This window comes from Artibeus jamaicensis, unplaced genomic scaffold (assembly GCF_021234435.1).
Source record: "Artibeus jamaicensis isolate MK-2021 breed Jamaican fruit bat unplaced genomic scaffold, CSHL_Jam_final contig_3152, whole genome shotgun sequence".
In the NCBI taxonomy this organism is placed as follows: Eukaryota; Metazoa; Chordata; class Mammalia; order Chiroptera; family Phyllostomidae; genus Artibeus; species Artibeus jamaicensis.
The window spans coordinates 688745-706043 of NW_026521729.1; the positions used below are offsets into that span (position 1 = coordinate 688745).

Sequence of the window (17299 nt, forward strand, 5' to 3'; positions counted from 1 at the left end):
ACTGCTCTGGAGGAGGAGTGAGAATGCTTCGTAACCATTGCTGCCTTGGCCCTTGGCTCCCTGGTGCCATGTCCCCTCTCTCCACCTTTGTCACATCTATAAAATGATGGCATGGGATGGGGTCTCAAAGATGCTCTGAATCATCATCTGGTGAGCACTTTTTTAATTAATAAGTTATTTTTAGAGTAGTTTTAGGTTCACTGCAATCATGAGGAAAAGTACAGAGTTTCCCTTCTACCCACTCCACTCAGCTTCCCCTACCGACATCCAGCTCTAGGGCGCTGTGTGTGTTATCAATGACAAACCAACACTGATACATCTGTCCAGCCCAAGTCCAGAGTTTACATAAGGGTTCACTCTCTGGCTTCACGCCCTATGGGTTGGGCAGTGTATAACAGCTGGTATCCGACATTGTAGTATCGTATAGAACGTCTCACTGCCCTGAAAATTCTCTGCGCTCTGCCTGCCCACTCCTCTCCCCACCCCTGCCAGCCACTGATCTTCTTTGGTCCGTCACCCTTGTTTTGCCTTTTCCAGGTAGTCACAGAGTTGGAACCGTACAGTACACAGTCTTTTCAGATTGGCTTCTCTCACTCAGTAACATGCACATAAGTGCCCATCTCCTCCATGTCTTTTCATGGCTTCATAGCTTGTTTCTTTTTGGCACTGGATCCACTTCATGCATCACAGTGGTGAACATTGTTTAAACACAAAAGCCCGACTGATACTGACTGCATCGGAGTGTTTGCATGGATAGTAACCAGGTCCTCACGGTGATTCGGAGCCACATCTGGGCCAGGCCATAAAGATTCCCCCTGGACTGGAGCAGTCTAGGCATCAATGTTCCCTGGGTATAAGTTGGGCGTGTCCACGCTCCCTCCCAGCATCCCCCACTCAGGCGCTGAGTCCAAGGGGAGAATATAGAAGAATCTGGTCAGCATGGCTATTCCCCCCTGACAGAGTACACCTTGCCTCCATTCTTCATCAATTGGAAGGGAGGAAGGAAAGACAGGTAATTTGTCAAGACAGAGTGGTGGAAATCAGGAAAAGTGTGAAGATGTCTGACATCCTAATTCTTGCCACATGACAGGCACTCTAGAGAAATTGTGTCTTTAGCTGTATTTCTGGAGGAGGCGATATTTAGCCATTCACAGGGAAACCAAGACCAGACACTATGTAGTGTGTGCAGATGAACTGAGAGTCAGGCTAATGTCTGCGCATCTTCCTGGACTATTATTTTACCCACTTTGATCTAGATCATGAGGTTTTTCAGCACAAAGACCACGTGTGTTCATTTGTACCAAACTACCTGACAGACACAAAGCATATGATACTTATGAAGTGTTTTTAAAATAATTGTTTAAAAGGAGTATAGTGTCTCCTTCTGATGGATTAACTATAAGAGAAAATGAAAAATAGTTAATATTCATGATATGTTTACACAATTCGAGTTTTGATAGCTTAACCCTCAGAGACATCTCTTAAAGTTGTAGATGATTCACAGATACACAGAACAAATTGATGATTGATAGATTTGGGGGCAGGGGGTTTGGGAGAATGAGTGGAAAAGATGAAGGGATTAAAAAATACAAATTGGCAGTCATAAAAATATAAGACATGGGGAAGTAAAGCACAGAATAGGGAATATAGTCCATATTGTAACAACTCTATGGTGTCAAATGGATACTAGACTTATGGGGGGGGTGATCATTTCCTAAGTTATATAAGTGTCTATCACTATGTTGTACACCTGAAACTAATAGAATATTGTCTGCCCACTAGCATTGAAAATGTTTTAAATTACCTTTTGAGAGCTGTAGATGATTTGGCGAAGCCTGTTAAACCCCAAATTCATAATCACACCAGGCCATGGTGGTTCATTTCCTGAGCCCCACTTGACACAACTTTTGATCAAGGAGAGCCAGGCTAATGCTGGCTGTGATTCATCGCCCTTTCAGAAGACCACAGATCCCCTTCTCCTAATGCCTCAAACACATTTATAGCTTCTCTGGACAAAGCATCAATTCCCTCAACATTAAAAAACAGTTGACAAGTGAATAAAGAAGAGGATTCACTTCTAACTACATAGAGTGTGTCTCTTTATAAATCCTCTGCGAGGGCTCCTAATGACACATAGCTCATACTGTAGTCATCGAATGCGCCACATTTGCCCCTGGGCCTTCTCAGTCTAGTAACACATTAGGCATTGGGGATGTGCATTAATTCTCTCGCACCGTTCACTGCCTTATTTTTCTAAAGAGCTGGTGGTTCACTGCTAATGAGGTCAAGGTCCCAGCTTTGATTTCTCATGGGAACAAATGATTATCCCTCTCGTATTTAGACACACATAAATTTCCCTGAACCTCGCCTGCTCAGACTATTTTTTTTTCCCATGGACAAATTCTTGTAGAGAAAAGAGGATCATTTCATCCTCTGGTTCTCAATGTCCTCCCTATAAAATGAGAAGAAGAAGAAGAAATGTTTACTACCTACCTTGTAATGTCAAAGGAGGATCCAAGACAACAATTCATATGGACCTACTTAATATACATGACAGGAAGAAAGGAAGGAAGAAAAGGAAGGAGAGAGAGAGAGGAGAAGGGAAGGGGAAAGTAAGGAAAAGCTTTATTAAAATGGTATTAACAGATTATCATAATGGCCTTTCATTGGTTTTTCCCTGCCCAATGTTCGCATCACCGCTTGTATAATAGCAACCCAGTATTTTTCTTTTCTACTTCCCATTTATTTAGCTTGATACATCCCCAGGATCTAGGTGTGGGCCTATGTCACGCATCTCACCAATCAATTTAGTTTCATATATTGGCCACAGTGATAATTTCAGAATTGGTGCATACCTACATCAATCCAAAATCAACCTCAGAACTTTTCCAAAGCAATCGGACAAGAGGCCTTCTCCACAGATTTGGAAAGTGAAAGAGTGAGCTGCCACATCCTGGAATCTTCCAGATTTTGAGTGCCTACCAGAAAAATGAAACCAGAACAGAACTGCAGAATGTGGGGATGCAGAGAACTCACTTTTGATGATATCATTTGAGCACCTAGAACTAGCTATGCCTGAAGCTACTATTTTGAATTGTCAACCCCCAAATTCCCATTTTATGTGAAGCCAGTTTAGAGTTGGGTTTCAATCACCAAGCCCTGCTGAACTGAATTGGAGAAAGTAGGGGAGAGGGTCAAATACCTCAGACCTGCTGCTGCACAGCTCTCCACCTATACATGGAAAACTAAGTAACAAACGCTGCTCACGTGAGTCACTTAAATCTTGACTCTACTAGCTACTAATGTTGTAACTAGTGTTGAAAAATTAGTTAACCTCTGTGAGCCTTAACTTTGCACAACATAAAATGGAGACAGAGCTAACTACCATGTGAAACAGCCCAGACCTGAAGGAGCCAAGAATTCAGAGAACAGACACGTTCCAGAGATAAGCAGAAGAATGGGGAAGAACTCAAGGACACGTGGCAATGGACAGGAGGAAAGGATGGGAAGTCCAGGGAAGTTTAGCAAGCGTACACTGACCTCCTGGGTTCCAGGGTATAGCTGGAGAGACAAGAGATGAGGCAGTCCTGGTCTCCAGCATCCCGGTGGCCCCTCATGACTGTGCCTGAGAGATCCAGCAGGAAGAGGCATCATTTGAGTGACCTAATGGGGGTGCTACACAACCTGAGTAGAAGGACCAGAGCCCAAAGAACCCCAACTTAGAGATGATAGTCCCCAGACAAATAATGCAGTCAGGGACCAACTCCGTGACCCGCATTCCTTCAGCTGGAGCAGGTCCACTATTGCCTGCACCACTTATGGGACTTCTCCAATGGACATCTGGTTGCATAAAAGGTGTCTGAACCCACTGCACACCAGGTGGGCCCAGATCTCAGGCTAGCTGGACAAAGATTTTGAAAATATGTTTTCCTTTCAAGACAATATTTGCTACACACCTTTTCCACTTCTGTCTTTAAGAAATAAAGAGAAGCGAGGTACTGACATTCTCATTTACAAGTCTCCAGTGACTTTCATCATCACAGTCACCTCGGGTTATCAAGTCATTTCCTTCACAACTGCTGGCCAGATGAGGCCTGGAAGAGGCCAGCGTCTGCTTCACACAGCCCACTCCGATTGGAATGGAGCTGTCTCATTCTTCAGAGCAGAACAAAGGCCGGTATTGATTTCCCCATGAGCAAAGATTTTTGACTCTCTGCTTCCAGCCTGAGGGGCCATGGGAGCTTCAGGTATTTTTCCAGGAAGGGAGTAAGGCATCCCTCTTTCCCTTGGACTGGGAATGTTTGTTCCCTTGGTTGCTCAGATCTTTCCTGAGCTGAAGGGTCGTAATACCAAAAATAAAAAATAAAAGAAGGCAACATTCCACGTGTTTACCAAATTCCTACACTCTCACCTGCCATCATGCCTCCGTCTTTACCAGGACTAGAGAGTCTGATCCACTAACTGACCGAATTGTACTCATTAAAAAAAAAGGTAACTTCTAGGACAGATACAGGGCTCCAAAGTTAATATAGGACATTCTAGTCCACTGTCTGATAACAGCCCTCCCAGCAGCCCTCTGTCAGGGAGAAGGCTGGGCTTTCTGTGCCCATTTTACAGATGAGAAAATGGATTCAAGAAAGCGTTTAGGGAGACGAGAGTCCCTAGTTCTTGGGGCTGTATCCAGCCCACTTGGCTTTTTTCCATGAAAACATTTTTTCCCTTTGCAATGAAGAGTTCTGTGAGCCCAACTGATGAAAATGATTGTTTTCTTTCATCGGAGCCAACTTGAACCTATCTCAAATTAAATTTAGGTGGAGAAGGGCCCCGGCCTTGGCATGAATCTCTGTTTCTCAGATCTGCACGTTCCCACAGAATCAGCCTGAACGGTTAGCTTTTCCATTCCCAAGACTTTCTCAGTGCGGAAACGTCCGTTAGTTTTCCCTGATGCAGAAGTTGCAAATGCAGTGAGCTCCTAAAAAATCTCAGACGGTAAAAAATACAATAATGCCAAACCATGTATTTAATGTTTCCTACCCTGAACTTCTGCACGCCTGTTATTTAACTCTTACGATACAGTGAGGTAAGCACTGGTAACTCATTTGACAGAAGACTAGATGAAGAGATCGGACAGCAAAAATTAGTTAGATCACCTGACAGAGCACACCTAGGTCTGAATATAAGCCACTTAACTGGCCTCTAAAACCTGTCCTCCTACTCCCCATATCATGCTTCTGAGGCAGAGGGGTTTGAAGGAAGTGCTTCTGTCCCACAGAGGAAACTGTCCAGTTCTCCCTTCTTCCCACAAAGACGTATTGAGCACCTGCTGTTGCCGAGTAGTAAGTAGTCTGCCCTCGGGGGCCATAGCAGTGAACAAAACGCAGCCCCACCCTCCCGAAGCTGACATTCTAAATGTGAACAACAATGGTTTGTGAAGGATTGTTGTTCCTTGACATCTACTCTCCCCAGGAAAAGAAAATAAGTTCTCTTTATATACATATCACAAAATGAGAAGCTATATATCTTGTAATAGTTCAGTGTGAAAGCAGTGGTCCTTGATCTTTTTATTCCAAGGAGTTTGTTACAGACGTGAGTCACCTGCCCCGTTTGCTTCCGTGACGCAGACAGAGCAGGCTGGGGTTCAGTACTGCTCCCTGCACATGAACTGCATCTTACTTGCTTTCTCTCTGTCTCAAAAGAGCACAGCAGAACAGCAGAATTCTGCTATTATAGGATACCTATGAATCCATAGGTAATTATTTGCATATTTTAAGTCTGAATGGCAACAAATTCCTTGTGACCCTCCTCACAAGTGAGGTAGATACTAAGATGTTATATTCGGGGCCCAAGTACTATCCCCAGGAGTCTTGTAAAAGTCCTGCCCTGGAGGAAGGAGTAACTTAGCAAATCATCACCAGCCACGCATATTTAGCATGGATCTGTGTATCACATGTTGGCTGCCAGGCTAGAAATGCACAGATTTCAGGATACATTCTCAGCTTAGCGCACCATGGCAATGTTAGAGGTCAGAAATGGCCTTTCGGGTTAGTGTGGCTCCGAGTGAGGCCTCGGTGCGGGGACTGGCACGTGGGCCTCCTGGGCCTGGCTCCTGTGCAGCTCACCCCAGACGGCATTCTGCATTCAGCCCACCAGGAGCTGGCTGGCAGACCGGCCAGATTGGAAGAAGCTTGTAGCAAATGTTGGGAACTGCTCTGCCTGGTTTCAGAAGCTGTAACCCCCACATGACTAAGGCTGAGTGAGCGACCTTGAGATCATAATCCGCTAAGGAGACAAAGTTCCCTGGCAAGGGCACAGCCTCTCCTCCTTTTACTACATCCTGCCTGGCCCCCAGTGTTTGATCGGTTAGCCAATGACAGGTAAGATTCCTCAAGGGAGGGATGACTAAGACAGACATGATCACGGGGGGCCCTCAGGGAAGGACTTGGGGGCTACAGCAAAAGGGGGTGATGCACCCTCACCCCTCAGCTTTGACATAGCCTGAGTCCTCATTCTGTCTGTAAGAACTCTCCTAATCTCTTGGTTAACCAAGAGATCTTAATCAAGAGATTAGGAGACTTCTTACACCTTACTTCCCCTGCCTCACTTGATCCAGAAACATGCCAGAGGTAGGTGTGGCCCTGAAAAGGGTGGGTTCCCCAGGGCGACCAGGTCTAAGAATGAATGCATAAAATCCTGTGAAACCTACTTTGCTAATATCCTCAATTTAAATGATAAGGGTCCAAATCTGAAAGGAGTTTGTTTCCCCAAAGTTTTATGGGCCTTTAACTATCTGACCCTAACTCAGAATGAGCCCTCAGAGTTCTTTGAATGTTATCTATTGTTTAATCATTTCTGCCTGACAATGATTGATGAGCTTTATTCCAGTGCAAACGGAACCCAATAAAAGTCTGTCAAGGCAAGGGTCGGGGCGCTTTCCTCTGGAGAAAGTGGCTGCCCCATCCCTTTTCCTCCACAGGACTCAGTAGCCCATGTAAATTTATCTCGTCTCATCCATAACGCCACAGACACTGCAGGACAGTGTCCGTGTCAGGCAAAGGGGGACAAAGATAAGAGGCAGGTTTTGAAATGCACCCTTGACTGCCCCCACACTGTAGAAAATGGAATCACGGAGGCTGCTGATTTCAAGCAGCTCCCTCAGGAGAGAATCGAAGTGAAGGGGAAAGCCAGGAACCTTGGTGGAGGGGTTGTAACCCTTGAAAGAAGCAAGAGTAAGATCACTAACTTGTGAGGTGCCTTTTTCCAAAAGGTATTTGAAATATCTCACCAAAAAAATATCTGAAGAAGAAGAATCTACATGACTGCTTGCATGTAGCTGCTAACAGCAAAGAGAGTTACAAACTGTATTACTTTCAGATAAACCAGGACGAAGAAGAGGCAGAAGATGAGGATTAAAACTCTATCTGACACATTTTGTGTCCTGGGTGGTGTGGCTCAGTGGTTGGGTGCCGGCCTGCGAATCGAAGGGGCGCTGGTTGGATTCCCAGTCTAGGGCACCTGCCTGGGTTACAAGGCCATGTTCTCAGTAGGGGGGTGCATGAGAGGCAACCACACATGGATGTTTCTCTCCCTCTCTTTCTCTCTTCCTTCCCCTCCCTAAAAAATAAATCTTTTTTAAAAACTCATTTATCCAACACATATTGTATGAGTTGTTGAATAAAACCTAGGAACCAAAAGAAAAAAGAAACAGCGTTTCGAATGGGAAGGGAGGAGAAGGAATCGGGACGTGGAGAGCCCTCCTCCAGCCGTGATGATACGCCTTCTGCCGCCTCCTGTCTGATTCGCACTAGAAAGAGGCGTGATGCCAGATGCGAGCAGCCCCCAAGGCTCTACCCTTTTGTCATGTGCATTCAAACATCTTGGGTGAGGCAAGAAAAGTGGTGCTTTTACTTCACATGTCCTCAGCTACAGAGCCTTAGAGCCCACCCGTGGTAAGTCGGGTTTCCTGCAGGAAACAGAATTAATTCGTCCCAGATCATTCAGGAGAAGAAACTGTAATTTAGGGACTGCTTACCTACAGAAGAGGCATCGTTCAGCAAACAAATCAGAGATGATGGGGCAATAACAAACAATACAAACGCATGACTATCCCTAAAACCAGAGTCAGTTTGCTCAGGGGCCCAATGAGAGCTGGAGCCCGGGAGGAGAGGTCTCGGGGGAACCAGCCAGATGCAGTTCTTGCCTAGGCTGGAGGGAGGGAGCTGGAGGAGGCATACCTCGGCCCGTCTCTCCCTCCACGCTTCTGGGTGCTGCTGTTGCGTCTCATTGCTCAAATCCAACAATTAGCCATCCAGCAAGGAAGTCTGAATGAGGTCTGCACGGGTCAACTTTGCAGAGCCCAGAAGAGGCCAGAAAAGGAAAGAGAATAGAACTGCAGGTACGAATGAATAAAATGGGGTGCAGTTTACCCATCCTGCTAGCCCCATGTCAAGCCAAGCTCCAGCTTGTCTCTGTGTCCCTCCCCTGACCAACTGGCCTTCTCAGCAGCTGCTGTCTTCTCCTTCCTTCTCAAACTCCTTCTCCCAGTCCTTCCTCGTGGGCATAGCTTCTCCTGATCCTGGGAGGTCCCACTGAAACGCCATTTCTCATGGAGACTTGGGGAGACCACACCATCTCGGAGTACTCAACTACCCAAGGTGGACAAATATCACTTGAACGAAATGAAATGAAGACAAACTGAGTTTACAACATTCTCTCAAGGACATAATATGGTGCTCACAGTAAGGGAGAACCAGTTGCTAAGCTTCCTTGTAAGAGGGCATGTTTGGTTAACTGTGACTTCCATTGTGCTGAAGGGGGTGAGTCATCTAGGGGACAGTGGAGGAGAATGTCAGTACTGCAGCCCCTCCTACCCGCACCTGTTGAACAAATTCTCTCACAATCCTCCATCTGGGGGGCTGTCCATCCACAGCCTGGTCCAGCTTCTAAACCCAGCTGTGAATTAGGTATAGTCGTCATACACTACTTAAACATCTCACATCTCCATTGTTAAAATGTATTGCCCAGGCCATGATCTTCCCCAGCCCAGCAGTCCAAGACTCAGCCTTGCTCATGCTCCTTCAAGGCTGCATGGTACTCAGCTCACTGGTGGGACCCTCCTAGGTAGAGCTGCAAAAATTACATGAATAAATAAAAGAATAAACCCGGGTGTTCATGTAGACACGTAGATATAGACTAGACCTAGGTAGAGATACAGATAGAGATGGAGACAGACATATTTATTACCAAAAAGACAGACTGCATTTTATTCTGTGCCAGTGAGGTACCATGAGTTTGATTCTAGGATTCTTCACTTTAAGGGGACCTTGACGAACCAAAATACTCCTAAGAAACTGGGAGGACTTTAAAAGTCCTAGAAATCATCTGATAACTTTTGCAGTACATTTCTAGCTCACTCCCAATCTACTTCTTAAATGCTGCTTCTTTTCTAAACACTATCAAACACATTTGCACGGTCCGAGGGGCAGGGGGTTCCTTTCAGTGTGATAGGCACTTACTCGTTTGTACACGTACGACATGCCTAACACTTCCTGTCCCAGTCCTGAGATTTTGAGATCGAGAATGTTTGCATGAACTGGCAGGAAAGAGTGAAAGATAATGAAATGTACGGTTTAAAACCAAAAGCTCACATTTTTTACAAGTCTATTTAAAGAGATTCTGCAACCTAAGTAACGCCCGTGTTCATCATAAATGGGCCACTACAAACCAATGCGCTCTGCTGAACATTTATCTTAAATAAATAAAATAAACCCAAGGAAGTAAAAATAAGGAGACAATACCTAGAACGTCATCCTTTTCAAAGCAAAGGCCATTTCCCAAACTAAATTCAAAGAAATTCTAAGACTAATGTTTCTTTTTATTTTTATGCTGGCAGTATACACTATTAGAAGTCTGCTTCTTTTGGAAAAAAAATGAGTTTATATTGATGCAGCTTATGAGCATGAAGCTGCAATCCTGATGGGATCACTAGCTGCAAACCAGAATGCAGACAGAGATGCCGCTTTACGCATTCTAAACACGCCCTACTCTGAGGCTTAAAGGTCCTGGGGGTCATGCTGAGGAGGTTCCACACTCGTCTCTTCTTCTTTCGTTTTGGACTGTGCTCAGAGCCCAGGCTAATATCATTTCCCATTTCCCAGGAAAGAAATTAAAAGTCAGAAACAATTTCAATTACTTGAATCCTCTCCCATGAGACGAATTTGTGTGCCTCAGAAATGAATGTGGTTCTGATGGAGAATGCTTATTTGCTGTTGACAGCTTTTTAGTGAAAAAGGTAGAAATCAGATTGAATTTCGACAGAGAGAAATTGAGAGCTTGTTCTGCCAGCAGGAGGCTGAGGCCTCTAATTTTACCTCTGCCAAACAAAGATGAACCAAGAATATAATCTACCTAACTTTTCGAAAACAAAACTAAAAATTCATCACGGAGCCTGCTTTAAAGTAAGAAAAATTACACATAGGACCAGCTCTATTCCGTCCATCTTGATATTATTATAACAGCTGGACTAAAAAAAAAAAAAAAGCAGAATAGGTTCCAAATTCCATTATACTCTCTATTCTGAACTTTGCATTTGAACAATGAAGTCCACAGTAACCCCATCAAACTTCCTTAAGCCAAAGGTCTGACAACCCCTGAATACCAAAAGATCTCTAACGCACAAAATTAAACTCTATTCTATGCACAAAATATTGAGTGTCAAAGATACACTTTTGTAACAAAGATTACACTTTGTAATATGCAGACCGCCGATAGCTTTCAACAGACTGTAGGAAGCTCCTAATTATATATAATAAATCTAAACAGGCAGTGGTTCTTTTGTAGCACAAATAAAAGTTGGGTTTGGTGAATCTGTCAGGTTCTTCAAAGACATTTTGCTTTCTAACATTTAGATCCGAGATGATGACAATGTTTATAAATCTCACATCCCAAACAAGGCCTGGGGGGGGGGGGCATTGTAACGAGTTTCCAAAGTGAGTATATTATGGTTGTGGAAGCGATTTTTGCCCACAGAAATTTTTAACATCAAAGATTTTTGTTATACCACAACCCTGTATTATCTCAGGAAAAAAAACAAGGGAGAAGTTATAGACTCAAAACAGAGTTTTGCCCTGGGAGGGAAGCTCAGCTGGTTCGAGCATCGTCCTGATATGCCAAGGTGGTGGGTTGTGCCAAGAAGCAGTGAATGAGTGCCTAAGTCAGTGGAACAACAGATTGATATTTATCTTTCCCTCCCTCACTCCTTCTCTCTCTCTCTAAAATCAATTAGGAAAAAAAAAAAAAAAGACAGCCCTGACCTGTGTGGCTCAGTTGGTTGAAGCATCATACTATAACCAAAAGGTTGCAGGTTCAATCCCCAGTCCAGGCACATACGGAAGCCAACTGATGGATTTTTCTCTCTCTCCCTTCCTCTCTCTCTTTTAAACGCAATTTTAAAAAATGTCCTCATGTGAGTATTAAAAATACATACCTACATACATACAGGGTTTTATCCAGGAACAACCTTGGACTATCCTTTTCCTCCACAAAACAGAGAAAAACTAAAACTAAGGATACCAACTAGTATTACTACCAGGCTGCCAGACACAAAAGCATGTGATATTTCAGGGGACAAAATTAATCAAACACAAAAGTAAATATACAAAGATCATTTTTATATAAGTTGTAAGTCAAAAGTGATTGATAAAACCATAAGCTCCTGGAAAAAAATAGGGAAATATCTTCATGAACTTGAAGTAAGTAACAATATCATAAATGTGATCGAAAATTGCTAGTCTTAAAAGTAGTAGACTGAGTTCCAGCCTGCAAACCAAAGGGTGGCCAGTTCGATTCCCAGTCAGGACACATGCCTGGATTGCAGGCCAGGTCCCCAGTAGGGGGCATGTGAGATACAACCATACACTGATGTTTCTTGGAATGCCAGCCACAGGAGACAAAGCCTGTCTCTGGTAGCAAACCCTGCCTCAGTTCCTCTCCCTGCCCGCAAAGCTTGGTTGGAAGTCAATGACGTGTAAGACCCCTCACAGCAGGGGCAACCTAAGCCAGACTCGATCACTTGGGGGGCCTTCATGGAAGGACTGGGGGGGGGGGGGGGTGCTACAACAAAGAGCAATGGACTCTCGACCCCCCGGCTTTGACATAGCCCAGGTCCCCATGTTCTCTGGGAGAAGCGCTTCCTGGCTCTAATCCCCTTAAGCCTAAATACCTGTTGGGGAGAGGTGCAGCTCCTTGCCTTGCTAGAGCATATCCTGGGAAAAATCTGGCATCACAAAGTCTTGCTGATAAACCTGTGAAATCTGCTCTGCTAAGAGTGCTTCCATTCATATGACAAGGGTCCAAGAGGAAATGAGTATGTCTCCCAAAGTCTCTGCAACTCTCTTCCTGACAGACATTCACTCAGACTAAAGCCCTCAGATCCCTTTGAAATGTTATCTACCGTTTGATCCTTGCCGCCCTGTATTCCTGTGTATTACAACCCAGTAAAAGGCTATGGAAGAGGGTGCTCAGGGCCTTTTTCTCCTCGGAGAAACTGGCCGCTGCTGGCCTTGGTCTCTCCAGAGAAATTGGCCACAGCCCACTCCTCCTCCCCTACACAGAAAAAAAGAAAAGTAATTCTTGCCTTACTGTGTCACTTGGGAACCAGTTAAAGTGTCACCCCAAATGGTGGAGGATATGGCTCCTACACAGAGCGCCGGCAGAGATACAAGAGCCAACCCAGGAGTTGGGATGAATTAATTCCCAGTGAGAGAAACTCTGGCCAATGAGAGACAGGGGCTGGAAGGGAAGAAGCCAGGAGATACATTCTCTTAGCCTTTGCCCCTCCCAGCGACTATTCCAAGGAGAGCTTCCCTGCCCCACGGCTTCCTGTGGTCTGAGTACGACCTGCTGAGCAATCAGCTGTGCCTGTTACTGCTTATTGTACAGCGGCAGTCACTTTCCTTTACATGGGTCTCCTTTCTCCCTGACTCGCTTCCTTTCCCCCCACCGTTCAGCCACCAAGCCAATGCGCGCTGATGGCATCTGCAGCGACCCTGCCTCAGGCTCCGTTTTGGCACAGACCTGGGACAATCACATGGACAGATAGATGAATGACTAAAACAAATGAGAACAAGTGTGTCAATAACTATGACAAGTGTTATTGTGAAAATCACATGTAACCTCGAAGTTCAAGTCCAGCAATCATTATTCTGAATTTTTTTGTAAAATACGTATGTACTGGGCCCTTTTTAAAGTTTTTCTTCAGATCTATTGAGATTAACAGGCATATAAAATTGTGCAAATTAAGGTATACAATGTGATGATTTGATATACAAATATAAATTGCAAAATGATTACAATGATAAAGTTAATTAGCATATCCATCACCTTACAGAGTTACCTTTTGTGTATGTGTGACGAGAACATTTAAGACCTACTTTGTCAGCAACTCTTACGGATCTAAAACAGTGTTGGTAACTATTGTTACAACAGTGCACTTACTGTCTCCAGAACCTATTCCTCTCGTAACTGGAAGTTTGTACCACTTGGCCACCTTCACCTACACCCACCAACCCCTAGGTTCTAGGGCCTGCAAAGTCCAAGATCCAGGCAGATGTGGTGTCTAGTGAAAGTCCACTTACTGTTCACAGACAGCCATCATGTCATTGTGTCCTCACACGGTTCAGGGGAGCTCCCTGGGCTGCACTGTGTAAGGGCACTGATCGCATTCACGGGGGCTCTGTCCTCCTGTCTATCACCTCCCGGAGGCCCCACCTCCAAACTCCATCACCCTGAGGATTAGGTTTCAACATAAGAATTTGGGGGGAGATGCAAATGTGCAGCCTATGGCAGGGCTGATCCAAAACAACGATTCTGATGTGAATTAGAGTTTCCCCCATGGAGGGCGGTAGGGCCCAGTGAACCTTCAATAATATCTGTACCTAGAGAGAGGCAAACTCCTTAGAACAGCTTCTTTGTCTTGGCGGGGTGGCGGCGGCGGAGGGTGGGGGGGGTCACCTCTTATCTTCTTATTTGCAAAGACCATTTCGGGACTGGCCCAACTTTAGAATAAACTTTAGGCTAAAAAAGGCTTTAATAACCCTTCCCATGAGAAAGAAAGGGAGCCAAAAATCAATCGAATATGCATCTAGCAGAAGCTCCTGAGTGTGTAATCCTCCTCTCCTTGGGAACAAGACTCAGGGAAACCGTCAGGAAGAAAACCACCCTAGAGAGAGGCTGCGCACACCTGGCAGGGGGCCACCGAACGTGGGTAAGGTTGTGACAGTGGGGGTAGAACTGAATCTGTTTCCCAGTTACCCAGCCACTTCTAACGTTCAGCGGAACAGAACACAGAAATGCCACGTGGTAGAGGAAACACAATGAGGCGCTCCTCCCCACTGTACGCTTATAAGTGGTAACACACACAGGAGCACCCACTCAGGGAACGAGTCTCAGAATGTGGACTTGAGAAAAAAGGGAAGCATCACGAGAGGTAAGTGGGTGGTTAGAAAGATTGTTAATGTCAGTTAGTGGAGCTTAATTTTAATTTAACTGGTTGGATTCAGGTTTGGAATTCATGGTTAATTTCAATTAGGTCCTGTGTTTAGTTTTCATTCAAAAAATTCTGTGTGTGGTATATCCATCACATTTTATGTGTGAACATATGTGATTTGTCTATTTTATATGCTATAGGAATGAAAGGGTTCGGTGCTCTTGTTCATTTCTCAAAGCAGTGATTCAGCATCGGGAGGCAAAGGCCGGGTCTTTCTTCGAAGGACATGAATAAACAAAATCAGATATTTCTGAAAAAGACCTTGTTTCTGGCCCTCTCCATTTCCAATTCTCTCCTCGCTCACCAAAAGGCTCACAGGCCTTTCTGGAATGCAATTAAATGAAAGGCAAGCATGCTTCTCTGCTGACCTCCCCACGTTCTCTCACTTCGCCTTTTAATTAAAATATTGTCCCTTGGGGGTCAGGGAAGCAAAATATAAAGACACTCGTGTACAGAAAACAAAACCAAAAAATGCCACCTGCACCACAGCACAAGCTATTAGCACTTCCTCAGCTATCTGATCATCTGAATTTACAATCTCCAGCTGAGCACCCAGGAGACACCAGCACCCAGCCCCCCAGTAGAGAAGGAATGGGTGCCAAAGCAGGAAACAAGAGCAGAGTGCTCCTGAGAAGGAACAAAGGCCGGCGGGAAGGACAGGGTGCCAGTCGGCCCGCGACACCGCACATTCACAGGCCTCGGTATGAAGGACACCAACGGCTACACTGATCACAGAGCCTTTCAAGGGATACACGACAGATACAAGCACCTGGGGAAGCAGAAGCCTTGTTTTGGACAAATGAGGGAGAGAGTCCACTGGTCATGACCCCATTGTGTGGTCCGGATGCCGTGATTCGAGTGGTGACCGACAGAGACAGTGAAGGGCTCAAATGGAGCAAGACTTCCCAGGACATTTTGAAAGTCACCAGTCAGAGACATAACTCCTACAGGTCTCTCTCCAGCGTGCCTAACAGATCGGACTTGCTGTCAGTCCGGCCTGTGCTCTGCAAAGGGGCAACCAGATCTCAGCGGGCTGCAGATTCCCTGCTGTTTTTGATCGACAAAACTAACGGCATCTTTTTCATTTGGCTCTGATTTTCTAGTATGGTCGACTTTGTAAAGTCACATCAGAAATACAGAGGTCCGGACAGGTAGTTAGAATAAAGGAACGTGAACGAGTATTTTTAAAACATCTATTGTAAGAGAAGTGCCTTAAACAAACGGCTCACTTTATAATCTACAGGAGATGAGTATTAGGCCTATGATTTACTTGAGAAAACTGACCTGGATCACGCAGCTTACTTTCTCTGAGCCTCAAACAATTGGTGAGGAATGGAACTTAGATTGAAATCATGCTCACACGCTCGCACACAGACACACACACCCTTATTTCCCCTACCGATGATGACCCGCAAGGGCTCTAGGGAGCAAGAGTCCTCATCTACATTTTTCCAAGCAGGCTAACACATCTACTGATATTCACCTCAAAGAGAGGTGATAGTGATGAACTGGAGCGGATGCTGGGTATGGGTTTTGGTGTAAAGAGGATTTGATTCCTGGGTCAGGGTTCTCCCTGGCAATCAAAACGGACTCTTATAAGTTTAATCACAGGATCATGCACCCATCTCCACCATGTGCTGGATCTATGTCTTTGGTAACTTAGCTCCTTTGAATGTCAGGTTTTTCTTCCATAAAATTGGAGCCACAAAGACTTCTGCATAGGGGGGACGTGAGCTCTGAATTTGACAACAGATCTAAAACATCTAACACAATGCCCCCAAAATGTGAGTTTCTTTCCCTGCCCACAATGTCAATGGACAAAGAAACCCTGACCCTGAAGAGGAAGGGGACATGAGCAATGCTACAAGGCTGCTTTAGAGAGCGGATAGCTTCAGCAGAACCAGAAAACATCTCTGCAGGGCAGTTCAGGAAATGGACCACATACACAGACAGCTCACGATGTAGAATAACAAACATATCCTCTACTTTCCACATTTTTCTTCTATCGTGTTAAGGGGTGAATGACACCAGCCAATGCAGAAGCCATTTTATTGGCCGTTTTCACAAAATTCCCTGAGCTGGCGCAATAGCAGGCTCCAAGGTGATGCAAGGTGGTATCAGTCAACAGGGCAAGTACAGCCCACCGTTCTGAGGTGCAGTTTGGACTCTGAGCACAGACTGTGGGCAGGGGTGTCAAACTCATGTTCACCAGAAGCCATATCAGCCTCATGGTTGCCTTCAAAGGGCCGAATATAATTTCAGGGCTGTATAAATGTAACTACTCCTTAACTAGGGCAAGGAGCTCGGTGCTGCCACCAGGTAGAAACATGGCGGAGGGCTGGACTCGGCCCGCAGGCCTTGTGTTTGCCACCTGTGGTGTACAGGGTGAGGCTGAGAGAGGTTAGTGGAAGACAGGGTCTATAGGATTATTCAGATAAGCTGCCAGGGCTAGATGCCATCAGGAAAGTCTGGGCAGTGTTCCTAGACGTGGAGGAGAGCCATCTGAAATATTACTTGCATTGGAGGATTTCCAGAGGTATGCTGGCCCATAGGATTCCACGATTCTATGGAATTATTTATTATAGAGGATGGGCAGCCGAGAGGACAACTAGAGGATCTGTGGGAGGGATTTGGTAGGATAATTTTATACCCCCTGCTTTTCCAGGGCCCAGTCCATCCCGCCACACATTTACCAAGTTTTGGTGGGGTTTTTTCCCCCCATGTGTTAATGCAGCTTCTAATTAAGCCTCTCCTGCT

At 45.2% G+C, this 17299-nt stretch overlaps 1 pseudogene; it reads left to right on the forward strand.

Annotated features, from left to right (window-relative positions):
• The first annotated feature begins 6007 nt into the window (after positions 1 to 6007).
• On the forward strand, positions 6008 to 7410 carry LOC119046379 (60S ribosomal protein L22-like; annotated as a pseudogene).
• The last annotated feature ends 9889 nt before the right edge of the window (positions 7411 to 17299 follow it).